This window comes from Struthio camelus, chromosome Z, assembly GCF_040807025.1.
Source record: "Struthio camelus isolate bStrCam1 chromosome Z, bStrCam1.hap1, whole genome shotgun sequence".
Lineage (NCBI taxonomy): Eukaryota > Metazoa > Chordata > Aves > Struthioniformes > Struthionidae > Struthio > Struthio camelus.
The window spans coordinates 64,551,622-64,564,716 of NC_090982.1; the positions used below are offsets into that span (position 1 = coordinate 64,551,622).

At 44.1% G+C, this 13,095-nt stretch overlaps 1 long non-coding RNA gene across 1 annotated transcript in view; it reads right to left on the reverse strand.

The window, feature by feature from the left end:
• The window catches only part of LOC138064718 (uncharacterized), a 37,965-nt gene extending 25,842 nt beyond the window's left edge, over positions 1 to 12,123 (reverse strand). The window contains exons 1-3 of the long non-coding RNA XR_011137963.1: positions 12,050 to 12,123; positions 6,965 to 7,078; positions 5,213 to 6,119 (exon numbers count right to left, since the gene is read on the reverse strand). This is a non-coding gene — a long non-coding RNA (uncharacterized lncRNA). The remainder of the gene's footprint in view (positions 1 to 5,212; positions 6,120 to 6,964; positions 7,079 to 12,049) is intronic.
• Positions 12,124 to 13,095: the final 972 nt, after the last annotated feature.

The window sequence follows — 13,095 nt, forward strand, 5'->3', positions numbered from 1 at the left end:
TACAATTATTTTTGAGAGATTCAGGAAGAGACAGATCAAATAGACAGTGTCACTCCCTGATCAAAGTTCCTCTATCTTAGCAATTGCTCATCTTTCAAGGCAAAACTCTATCACTAGCTGCCTATCTATGAAATAAGTCAGAACTAAATATTCAGTTGTCATAAAACACACTTGGTCTGGAATGTGTTAGCTCTTGGAGACGGCTCAGAAAAGAACACACAAGATTTTAAAGTATCCAAAGCATCATCCTTCTTGCAGACACTGCTGCACCAGTTTCTGGGTGCCATAGCTACTGACTGCCCAATTCTCAAGGTTTTGTGCTCTTAGACATATTGATAGGACTATCTTTTCCTGAGCGATGTCAGACCTCACACCTGAACTCTTCAACTGCTTTGCTCCTACAACCACAGCTTATCTGTGGGAGAAAAGCTGTCCTGCTTCTGGACAGTGCCCCTGGCCAGCTCTTGCCATGCTGTGATATCCCTGAGGCAAAGGAGCACTTTGGGGAAGACGGCCGTGCTGGACTCCCTGACCCCAGGGGGAAGCCCTGCTCAGGGGGTGGCAGCAGGCAGCGAGTGGTTCCCAGGCCCTCCTGCCCGCCACACTCAAGAGACCTGCCTCTCACAGCTGACGCGCCGCACCTGGGCAAAGGCAGGATCCCTGAGCTGCCACTGTGTCCAGTCCAGCAAGCGCGCTGGTCAAGGCAGTAGCAGTGCGGCAGCCCATTGCAGCAGAGCAGTGGCGTCAGGGCTGCGAGGAGCAGCCTTTGGCAGAGCACAGCAGCCCACACTGCATTCACAGATTGGGTGCTGGACAGACTTTCCCCACAAGGAGCCAAGACTTTTCCTAAGAAGTAGCCAGGACTCCCAGCTCCTGCCAGGGGACACAGCCTTCTCTGGAGCACCGAGTTCGGTGGCAGCTGTGGGACGTTGCCTCTGCAGCAATGACTCTACCTGACAGCTCTGAGGTCCACCTCAGAGAGGCTGAGCTTTTGGCCCTGGTGCCTGGCTCTCGACTCCTGAGCTCATAGAATGACCCTAGTTCCTCTGAGCTGAACTACTGCTAAATGCACAAGTGCCATACACTCATTTTCTCCCAGCTACAATCTCTCCTTACCTCCTAAAATCAGAAGGCTCTAAGGACTACATCAGGGATATTCAAAAATCTCAAGAAGAGCTGCAGGTACATCTTCACTGAAAGTGATTATTAGAGAAAGAAACTCTGTAAAAGCTTATCAATGCTATAATCATAAAACACTGAATTTCCATGGCAGGCAAAGCATGGAAAAATATCAGGTCTGAATTTCTTCTGGATGGTTGGAATGAGCCCATATCCTGACACTGACCCTGATGCAAGGCAGGCTGATGTGAGTGGTGGCAACGACCAGGTGAACCTGCAAACAGGGCTGAAAGTTTCACTGCTAAGTGAGGATGGTAATGATTTTGGTTTTGATGCAACAAGACAACTTTCCCTGAACTAATAAATGGTGAAATAACGAATCTGTGCAAGAAAGAGAACAATATGGCAACCTCAGGCAAGGACAACGATATGGACATCAGCTAAAAAAGTAAACCATAAAGCTACTACTGAATTATTTTATGGGTTCATTGCCTATCTTCAACAGCAGTGCACTTAGCACAAACACTGCTCACTTACGTTGTTCTACAGACTTGCAGCATCTGACAAAATAAATGACAATCAAGGACTTCTCATTTGGCATTTTTGCTTTCTGCTGGAACACAATGATATTGGTTAAACAGGTGTCTTGTAAATATCTGCCTGCACTGTTCTTGCTTTGTATATTCACACAGCCCATGCAAATTCTATGCTTTATTTTTGACACAGAAAACCTGCAGTGATTTTTATGTTTAAGACATTCATTCTGCGGTTATTGCTTCATTTGCTTCACCTAATGTCAATATACTCTTTTTGTGTGAAAAAACTTTAGAATATATTAAGAAAACATATTTGCACACATAACCCTCACACTGCCATTACATGAACCACAAGTTTCAGTGGCCCAAAATGTAAGCCATTCTCAAAGTATCTGGATCAATGAAATTTCTCTGGGTTGTTAGAGTGACTTGGCAAAGCCAAGCTTGGCAGAGCTCAAAAGACCAGAGAAATCTCTGCTCACGAGCCTGCATAGACTAGGAGTAAAGAAGCCAAGGCAATACAAAGTCACAAATGTTGAATTTGCAAAGCTGGACAGTGCTAGCAGGAGGTGCAAAGCACAGATGAAGAGGAGAACAACAGCCCAGAGGCTCTCTCTTAAGAGCAATGATGTGCAACATCCCGGAAGAAAACTGACTGGACTATCTGCCTAATATCAAGCTAATATCTTCATTTTAAGCTGTGTACAGGTGCACAAGCTTTATGGGAACTAATGATATTATCAGAGAAAAAAGCAAGCCACAGAAGACAATAAAGAAATGAAGTATAGGGCTTCACAGTGGTGATCTGCCCCTCACAAAAGGAATATAAGAACCAGTTATTACAAATATTTACAAAAATACAATCAGGGATTGTAGCAGAGATACTAAAATACTCATTGTTTTAAACAGAAATCACACATGGATCTCATCAAGCTGACACCCCTAGGAAGAACAGGTCATCTGTACAGTTAAGGAAGAGTTTGAGGGCATGGAGGAATCAAGAAGCTAATAATAAAAACAGGCTAGGGCTGAAAGAACCTAACATGATTCAAGAATTACTTCTCTTTCTCAAATGCAGAAATTAAAGGAGTTTGTTTTCTGGGAATCATAGGGCAAGCAGAGCCACCAGTAGAATGATCTTAAAATAGAGAAAAGGGCTTTAGCGTGAAATCTGTTTTGTCTGTTTTAAGGTAAGTCATTACTAACTGAAACTGACCTTAAACCAAGGAGGGCAGTTTCCAAAAGGGACCTTACAAACATCTTCCTGCCCCACAAGAAACCACCAATCCTATCTGCAAATTCAAACATTGAACATACACAGTGGATACAATTCTAGGAAGGTCTAATGGCTTTTCTGGACAGAATAGGCACGGGAGTAAAGTCCAGAAGTAGCATCTCAATCTGATTTAAAAAACAAACCTGCATAATCGCAGGCATGTGTAGGCTGTGAATGCCAGAGCTCATAGAGGCCTCCTGCAGAAAAACAGCACAAAAGAATTATCCCAGCTTCTGCTGGGAAGTTAAAGGGGGAGGCTGAAATCTCAGTATTAGCTGATCTTTTTTTTTTTTTTTTGGTTAAGGATTTTTCAGGATTTACAGAAACTGACCCCTCCACTATGCTCTGATGGCTTTGCCACTACTTAACTTTCTATCTATACAACAGATTTAGATTCACTTTCTTCCTGCAATATTTTGGAGAGGGAATGAAGTCTTTTAAAGATTGGAAAATCTAAAAGCAACAACAATTCAAACAAACAAACAAAAAAACCCAGAAAGCCTTTATACTGCCTTTATACTCAATAATAATATAGCCTCCATAATAATATAATAAAGCCTTTCTACTCAAAAGGAAAATGAGTTAATAAGTTTAACAGGAATCTCCTAAAAATTGTCCTGTGTGTCAAAGAATAGGCTGTCAGGCAAAGAGTCCCCCACGGATAACATGGGGAGGAGCAGATCCTCGCAGTGAAGCAGACACATTAGTTCAAGTCCAAGACTAGTCTTTCCTCCCAAGATAACCGCAGCAAAGGCAACGAGGCAGGCAGAGACAGCCCGCCAGGGCTGTTTGCTCTCGTCCCGGCGCAGGCGACCCAGTAGCAAGGACACAACTTCGAAGGCAGGGGCTGGAGCAGGCCGCCACAGCACAGAAATGTAGATATCTCACTAACAGCCATAAGCCCCAACCCCTGGGACAGGGGAATACGGGGTCAAAAGAGCAAAGCCTGTACATAGTCCTGCAGCTCAGCAGTATACAGAGCAGGCACATCTGTGGGTTATTGCAGAGAGCAAAGATGAAAACCTTCACTAGTACAAAACCTCACAAGAACAAAGCCAGTGTGTGAAAAGGGAATAAATGGAGCATGTTCACAAGAAATGGCTGGTGCCAAATATTTTTTCTGTGCTAGAAGTGTCAGCTGGGTCTGACAGGTGCCTCTGGAAAAACAGCAAGTCAGAGCAATAACTAATGGCTCCCTAAATCCCTGCTGTCAAGCACCAGCATGCTAGTCATTTCCACACTTTTCCTTTCTAATGGCTGAAGGGTAACCACACCTTCCCAAGATACCAAGCCTTTCGTGTATCCTAAATAAATGTTAAACTCCCCCCACCCTCTCAAGGGCTGAAAAACTTGGACAAGGACAGGTAGAACCCACTCCACCACCTGATGCCCTGCTACTTCTGCCTCTCACCGTTACCCATGGCTCTTCCTTACCAAAAGCTTTTGACCAGATTATGTATCTCTTTGCTCCTGCATTTCCTCTCAGTGCAGCAAGGACAGCCTGGCCCCGGGGGTTTAATGTTCACCTGGGATTTCTAAGAGTTCCCTGATGGGCCACATTTCCCACATCCCATGCAAATCACTTCCCCTCCCTTTGGAATAAGGGCACTGTTGTTCACTCTGCCGCCAAAACCCTGGGAGGATGCAAAGAGGAGAGACTGCAAGCCACTCCCTGGAAAGGAGAGCCATGGAAAGATGCTGCATGAAAGCAATGTAGATTCCTGTCTGCCACTCTAGCTTCCCAGGGTAATTGATTTCAAGCTTTCCTGCCTGCCTGAAAATACCACAATAAAGTTGACTCACTAGGAGGACGGACCAAACTTTCATCAAAATAAAGCATTACCATTAAATAGTGATTCTGAAGTAATCATTTGCCATTGGTAGAAAAAGAATCTGACCTCATAGCTTCAAAGGACTGAAAAGTGTTCATTAATCTTTGGTCAACTGCTGGACTGCAGAAGATCACAGAATGGCTGAGGTTGGAAGGGACCTCTGGAGATCACCTAGTCCAACCCCCCTGCTCAAGCAGGGTCATCTAGAGCACGTTTCCCAGGATTGTGCCCAGACAGCTTTTGAATGTCTCCAGGGAAGGAGATTCCACAGCCTCTCTGAGGCAACCTGTTCTAGTGCTCTGTCACCCTTCCTGTAAACAAGTTTTTCCTCATGTTCAGATGGAACTTCCTGTGGTTCAGTGTGTGCCCGTTGCCTCTTGTCCTGTTGCTGGGCACCACGGAGAAGAGCCTGGCCCCATCCTCTTGACACCCTCCCTTCAGATACTTACACACATTGATCAGATCTCCCCTCAGGCTTCTCTCCTCCAGGCTGAACAGGCCCAGCTCTCTCAGCCTTTCCTCATAGGAGAGATGTTCTAGTCCCCTAGCCATCTTAGTGGCCCTTCGTTGGACTCACTCCAGGAGCTCTATGTCTCTCTTGTACTGGGGAGCCCAGAATTGGACACAGCACTCCAGGTGAGGCCTCACCAGGGCTGAGTAGAGGGAACAGATCACCTCCCTCGACCTGCTGGCAACACTCTTCCTAATGCAGCCCGGGATACCACTGGCCTTCTTGGCCACAAGGGCACACTGCTGGCTCATGGTCAACTTGTTGTCCACCAGGACTCCCACGTCCTTCTCTGCAGAGCTGCTCTCCAGCTGGTGGGCCCCCAGCCTGTAGAGGTGCATGGGGTTATTCCTCCCCAGGTGCAGGACCCTGCTCTTGCCTTTGCTGAACTTCAGGAGGTTCCTCTCCGCCCAGCTCTCCAGCCTGTCCAGGTTCCTCCAAATGGCAGCACAGCCCTCTGGGATATCAGCCGCTTCTCCCAGTTTTGTACAATCAGCAAACTTGCTGAAGGTGCACTCTGTCCCTTCATCCAGGTCATTGATGAATAAATTAAACAGTACTGGACCCAGAATTGACTCCTGGGGGACGCTGCTAGACACAGGCCTCCAACTAGACTCTGTGCCACAGATCACAACCCTCTGAGCTCTGCCATCCAGCCAGTTCTCAGTCCACCTCATTGTCTATTCATCCAGCCCGTAGTTCCTCAGCTAGCCTAGGAGGATGTTATGGGCGACAGTGTCACAAGCCTTGTTGAAGATAAGCCGAGCTTTTATTTTGATGCTCTTGTTTTCTTGAATCAGAGCTGATATGGTCTCTACAGAAACACTGATCACAGGAAGTTTTTCTTTCTGTGGAGAAAGCAATTTTTCAGAACAAAAGTATGAAGCAAGCAGCTCATTGGGGTCAGGAAAGGGGGAAAATTAATGGAACAAATGACTGATGAATGACAAAAGGATTATAAGCAGTTTAGCTAGATTTCCAGAGCACCAACAGTGGATGGAAGGATGGCAAAAGAATGAAATTGGTGCGTACTGGGCCAGGAATAAAAAAACACATGAAATAAGCACTATATTTTTGTAAATTATCCTGATCCTTTGCAGATAACATTTGCAAAATTAAGGCTGGATTCTAGTGCCAGGAAGCCCATAGACGTTTTGACACTGAGGTTAGCAGGAATGGGACCTGGCCCATGGATAATACAAGAAAAACAGAACCAAGCCAAAGATTATTTTCTTTTAATTGGTTGAGATTTTAAAAGAGAACTAAAGATTTAGTGTCTTCACCACAATATAATTTTTTTTTAAAGGTTTAGTTTTCAGGGGGAAATTGTCTAGTAACTCCAAAAAATCAGGATTTTTTTGAAAACATCTCAAGTTACTACTGAAGAATGTTTGAAACCAAAAATCACCCATCATTTCTGGAAATTTCATAGAAAAAATAAGCTATATAAAAGCAAAGCCTAGTGGTTTCCCTTTACATGGTGGCAAGTTTTGATTAAAATTTATACATTTTACTTGTTTGTTCAGTGGCTGGCCTAAAATGTAATTATCTGAGCAATCTAGTATTTTGAGTCTATAAATACAAAAATGAACATTTAAACTTTGTGGCTTTAACTTCATTTCTCTAAAGGTCAAAACTGAAAGCACACATCTGACAACCTCCAACTGTGGGAGAGTTCAGTCCTTCTACCTACCTTGACCCCAAACTCTTTGCTTCTTGCTCATCCTTAGTTCTGTTGAGCTGTCTTTGTCTTACAGAAAAAAATGTCTTCTGGAGTCTTTTATAACACAATCACTGCTTTTGAAGCCTGAGTAAATACATGAAGAGAACATCTGAAGGAAATAATAGCTTAGTATTGAAATGAAAGATATAAATAACATAACCATAACGCCTATTTTTAGTTTAGAGTTTATGGTGGCGTTTTACCATTTCAACAACACTAAGAAATTCTCCTCCTGTAAATTTTATGCATATCCTACCGCCTATAAAACACAATGTTTAGTTTACCTTGCTATCTGTTCTATCTGGGCTGCCTAAGAGGTAGGGCTGATATTCCCAGAACCTCCATCACTTGTGAGGAATTCCCTTATTTAGCTGTGCTTATGACTGAATTTAATAAATCTGTGAAAGACATGAAACACAGTAATATACCTCCGCTGCTTGTGAGAATTGTTTCAACTCAGCCAAATGCAGTTTTCAAGTGGAATGGATCCCAGGACTTTTTTTTTTAAATACCTGGCTCAGTGCTGCTCCATTGCTGCGGGTGCAATGAGGAAGTCAGCATTGCTCTGCAGCGAGCGAACCCCTCCATGAGCCCCTTATTTGGGCTGTTCCCAACAGTTGCTACATAGCAGCTGTGATGCCGATGAGTTACAGCGCTCGGTAAGAGGGCCTTTATTCTACATATATTCTATATATAAAACGGTGGTATTTTGCAGGTGCTATACGGCAGTGTTCTGCCACATGCAACAACATCACAGTAATGCTGGACTATGCTGTTATATAGGCTTTTACTCAGAAGTGGTACCTTTTAAGGTATTAACTTTTAAGCATTTTGTATTGTTTTTAAGTTTTTTACTTAGTTTTAAAAGGGCAATCTAACTGAGTACTAAATCGGAAGTTATTGCTGCTGTTGACACTCAGTAGGTAGGTTGCATTAGCTGTCTCTCCCACTTGCTCAGTGTTACCCCTGAGCCAAACCTCCCTTGCATTTGTAGACAGGTTGTTACACAAACAAATTGGTTCCTGAAACTCACTGTTACACAGCCAGCTGGAAACCTCAGAACAGCCGGGGACACGAGAAATGGTTATATATCAGGGCCTGAACGCAATCCAATGACAGCGCGAAGGCACCAAGAAGCCGCCCAGGGCTGTCGGCGGCGCTGAGCTGCCTGTCGTGGGCACTCTGAGGGCCACGAGCCCCCTCTGGCACGGCCGGGGAGGCGAGTGGAGCTGGTCCTGCCATTCCCCCGGGCTCTGGACACGGTCGGCGCGCACCTGTGCACTCACCTCCCCGCTCTCGGCGGGAGCGGCAGAGGGGAGGGAGCTGCCATGGCTGTGGGAAACTCCCGAGGACCCGCAGTGTGAGCCTGGGCCTAAAAGCTGTAACAGGCTATGCACGGCCAGGTCCGAATGCAATGCATTTGTGAGGTTTTTATTTTTTTTAAACCAGCTTAGTTTGCATGCAAACCGTACTGTATACAAAGTGTGAGGTTTAACAACAGATAGCATCTAGCACCTCATGACTCCTATACGCAGAGCTTGGCATTGAAGAGCTCCCTGACCGCAGAGCACCCCTGACCATCTCCTGGGAACACTTTTTGACTGAAATGCCAAATACTTAAAGCATGCCTAACCACCATAAGAGCTCCACACTAAAATTACACAGTGTTTACACACACGCATACAGTAGCTGAACTTGGAAACCTTCTAAAACAGACTGGAAATACTCATCAGTTTACAGTTTTTAATAAAAGAGGGCGCAGGAGAGAGAGGAGACAGACAGACCTATGTTACCACAGCTGCCAAGAAACTGAAGAAAAGGTTTAAACAGACTTCTAGTCTATTCAGGGGGGAAATCCTCTTTGTGCATTGCATGAATAATATGCAGCTACTAAAAGATGATCTTTCCCTCTTAGTTAAATGATGCAGCCCAGGAATCTGCTGGGCTTAATGGCCATAGGACCAGCCATAGCACGAGGCAGGTCCAGCCCTCTGAAGAATGGGAGTCCTCTTCACAGTGCACCAGGTTATGAACGTGACGAGCCCTCCTCTGGAGCAGACCTTGTTTCTGGAGCCTTCACCCTTCTCACTTCAAATTTAATCAGAAATAATCAGTCCTTTCGAACGACAGAAAATTTACCTGCTACCAAAGTCTCCACACAGGATCTCAAGATTTTGAAGCGCTGGGAATCAAAGAATATTGCAGCCACATCCTCAGGCTCTGAGAATTTTCTTGTACTCTGGCTTTAATAACCATTTTAATGTGATGAACCCTACATTAAATTGCATAAAACTAATATACCAGGTAATGAAGTTGCCCTTTGAAAAGTTTCAGCACTACTATTGAGTGCATTTGCACAGAAAGCAGTTGTGCGTGCACACAGCAGAGTCATGGACAGAAAGGCCACAGATCCTGTTTTCAGACCCACGCTAAGGTACTGGCCTGCAGGAGGATATTTGCTTGAAGGAAAAATGCCAAGAGTCATTCCCAAATATGAGCATGCAATTAGGAGATGACAAGGAATGCCTTTCAAAATGATACACGGCGCTTTTATACCAGTGATGGTCTTGTGCAAGAGATCTCAGAGCATTGCAGAAATCCTAGATAGTGGGAAAGAGGATGAAAGGAAGCTTGTGCAAACATTGTCTCAAGCAGAGGAATGACAAATGCCCTGGGGAGGAATCGTTTAAACACTCCAGCAAACTCTGTTATAATCAAGGTGTAGGCAAATAAAAGGCCATTGTATTCACAAGTGGATCAAAAGAACTTTTGAAATGCTAAGAGGATTTGAGAAAAAAAATGGAAAATGAGAACCTTTCAGGGCAGGCAGGACACTCGTTGCATGTGGTTGACAACTGGCTTTTGTGCTGGGAACAGGAACAGAAGTTAGTTCATTTCTTTAATATGGCACATCCGTGCCAAAATTATTGTCAAAGCTAGGATGCATCATTAATAATGCGGTAGTAATGTGGCAACTGCTCTGTCCAAAACTGCCCTAAAAGCGAGGAGGTGCAGATGTAGTTCTCGATATCAGAGGAACAGGAAAAATATCTGCAAGAAAGAAAGGAAAGACTTCAACAGTATGGAGAAAATCATAGCCTGAAAGAAAGGTGTGAGCCTCAGATTTCTGTTCGGTCTTTCCACACCGTAGCCAGGCCTTCTCACTCTCATGTGTGCTTGAGTTAGTTCTGCCCAAAAAACTGAATGAAGATAAAAATACACCAGAGCATTCAGTCAAAGGAATAAGGGCAAATGATTTTCTCATCCTAGGAACTGTTCTTAATATTTAGTTGAAGCTAGATGAAATGAGGTGGATGAAAGACCTAGGTTACAACTTGCAGTGAACTAGCCACAAATGAACAATAGCCTGAAGATTAAAGCTATGTTTAAAACTGCTTTTTGCTCTGCTTCTCAAAGCATGCTTCTTTTGACTTGCCTTGTTAGCTCTATTTCCATTCCTAGCCTAGAGTGACAAACAATATATACTTTAAACCGTCAAAAACCTTGTGATTGACCCACCATCCACAATTTGGTGCTGTATAATTGTAACTTCATATTGTTCACTGTACCTTTAGTGTGTTGTGCCTTATCTGATATAAGGCCCTTTGCTCTCTGTGCAGAGGCAATAACAAGTTACATACATAGTCTGTAAGTACCAAGAATTCCAAAGGAACTAGCTGAATTAGCAATAAAAAAAATACAAGATGCACAGTAGTTATTAAACCAAAGAAGAAGTATTAGTTGCTCTTCTCAAAACAAGTTCAAATTGTCACAAAACATTTGCAAAATATTCGCAAAATATTCCACTCTCAAATTGCATTGGCAATTGCAGTGGAAAATCTCCGGGGTCAAATTCTCTGCTAAACCAGGCAGAGAAGCTGAGCCAAGGCAGCAACATGCTTGAGGTTAGGATACAATCTTTTGACAGTTCCTGTAAGAAACTACCCTTCTTTTGCACAAGGGAACCTCCTGCAGTAGGATTTTGCAACAGCCAGTTTTCTTTAGACATGAATATCAGAAGGGAGTCAAGCATATGTTGGAATTACTCTGTGACTGCAGTCTGAGACTAAACAACAGGTAATGTTTCTCAATTAGACATGCTAATCCTCCTTACAAAAGCCAGACAAGTATGCTGTGCATTCACAGATTTAGCCGAAGGGCTTGCTAGGGCAACCTTCTTATGGCGCGTAGCTGAGACAACCCAGCTGTGTCCTGGCCTGAAGCGACTCTAGGTAATAAATGAAAAGTAATCCTTTTATATTCATACAGTGAGATTATAGGTACGTAACCCCTGCAAGCCACTTGGTTTCCAATAGAAATGATAGGGCTGCACGAGTAGGACAAGGTAGCATCTAAGATGAGAGAAAAATGGAGCTGCTTTGCTTTGGCCAAAAGAAATGAGGGCTGACCAGTCGGCAAGCCTGGTCTTAGGTGGGGAGTAACAAATCTGTCTGGGTCTTTAGAATTGATTCTCCATAACTATCATCAATTTAATAAGCCAAGGCTCAAATTTTAATCTGCGTCCTACGGAAGTCGCCATATGCTGTTGCAGACCCTCCACACAGGCAGCCCTCAGGCGGGCAGCAGTGGCTGGCCACCCTGCGAGAGACAGGCCATCTCCTCCAGGCAGCGCCACCCCTTCAGTGGGACACTGGGTCCCTTACTTTGCCCTTTTTCAACATAACTAAATCCAAGAGGGATTCCGCTCTCACTTCCTTCCCGCAGCTCTCCCAGCAGGACTCAGCAGACCCTCTACCCTCCACCCTCTCCTCAACCCAGAGGTGCCGATTCCCTGGGCTCGCGCCCCACCGCACAGCTGGGAGCTGGCAGCGGTTCCCCAGGGAGACTGAGCGCCCGGCTCCTCTGCCGCTCTCCACTGCTCCCTCCACTGCTTCACTCCTCCCCGTTTCTTCCCAGCATGCTCCAGCCACCTCATCTATAAACAAATTTGCACTGACATCCTGCTTCAACCAGACTTTCCATGCAACCTCTGCAGAGCCTGGAAAGACAGCTTTTAGACTTTCGTTTAGACTAATTGCACCATTTTATACTTACTTTCATTTAAAGTTCCATAGAAGCTAGTAGGTCATCCAAATAAAATTCTTCCAGTCATTCTTTCTTTTACCTGCTTGAGATTCATAGAAATAGTAATTAAAAAACAGCTTCTCTCTTAAACTCAGATTGCAGGAAAAGATTTAAATTAAGGGGTACTTTTGAAAAAATTAGGAGCTTTTCATTGAACAGTGCTAATTATATGAGGCCTTTAAACCCCATTGAAATGTAATTAAATACATGTTCACCTCAGAAATGATTTTAAAAAATTAAGCTTTCCTAAAGCCACTCAGTAAAACCCCTTGGAACCCATTATGAATCCTTTCAATAACATTTTGCAATCATTCAGATTGGGGCTTTTTTCTTCTTCTTTTCCTATTGGCTTCCTACATTTTCTTGAGAGCAAAATGTCCTAGTGCCATTGTGTTAGTTTGGGGAAAAAATCTAGCACAATCAGCAAGTGCAACTACTCTTTTGTTTTCCCCTCGTTACCCAATAAGTGCTTTAAAAATGTGGGTAATTAAACAAGTGACTTCACATGTGGACACACATAGGAAAGAATGAAATGTATGTTATCGGTAATCCTCCAGAGTCCATATAAGCAAATCTCTCCAGATATTGCACTATAGGTCAGATCCTGCTTCTTATGAAGTCAGTGGGAGGGTCACTATTGTCTTCTGTGTCAGCAGGATGGAGCCTGTAGTGGTGGATCATCATCTTCAGATGTGGTGAACTGTCCATGGCCGTTGAAGTCAGTGGGGTTCTGACTACTTAGATTAGTTGATGATCTGCCAACATATGTTTATGCTCTATCACTATTGAAATCATGGCACGCAGCAATTTAAAAAACTGTATTTTTTTTTAAGGAAGCCCTGGAGAGCTATCCTGCACAATTGGGAAAGAACTGCTCATGCACAGAGTTGAAAAGAAAGGAAAATGTGTGCAGCAACAGAGCGAGCATGGGAACCACAGTGCGGCACATATGCTTGCTCTCAGCTATACATCAGCTATCGTTCTTTAAAAAGGGGAAAACCTGTAGGAGGAAAAGG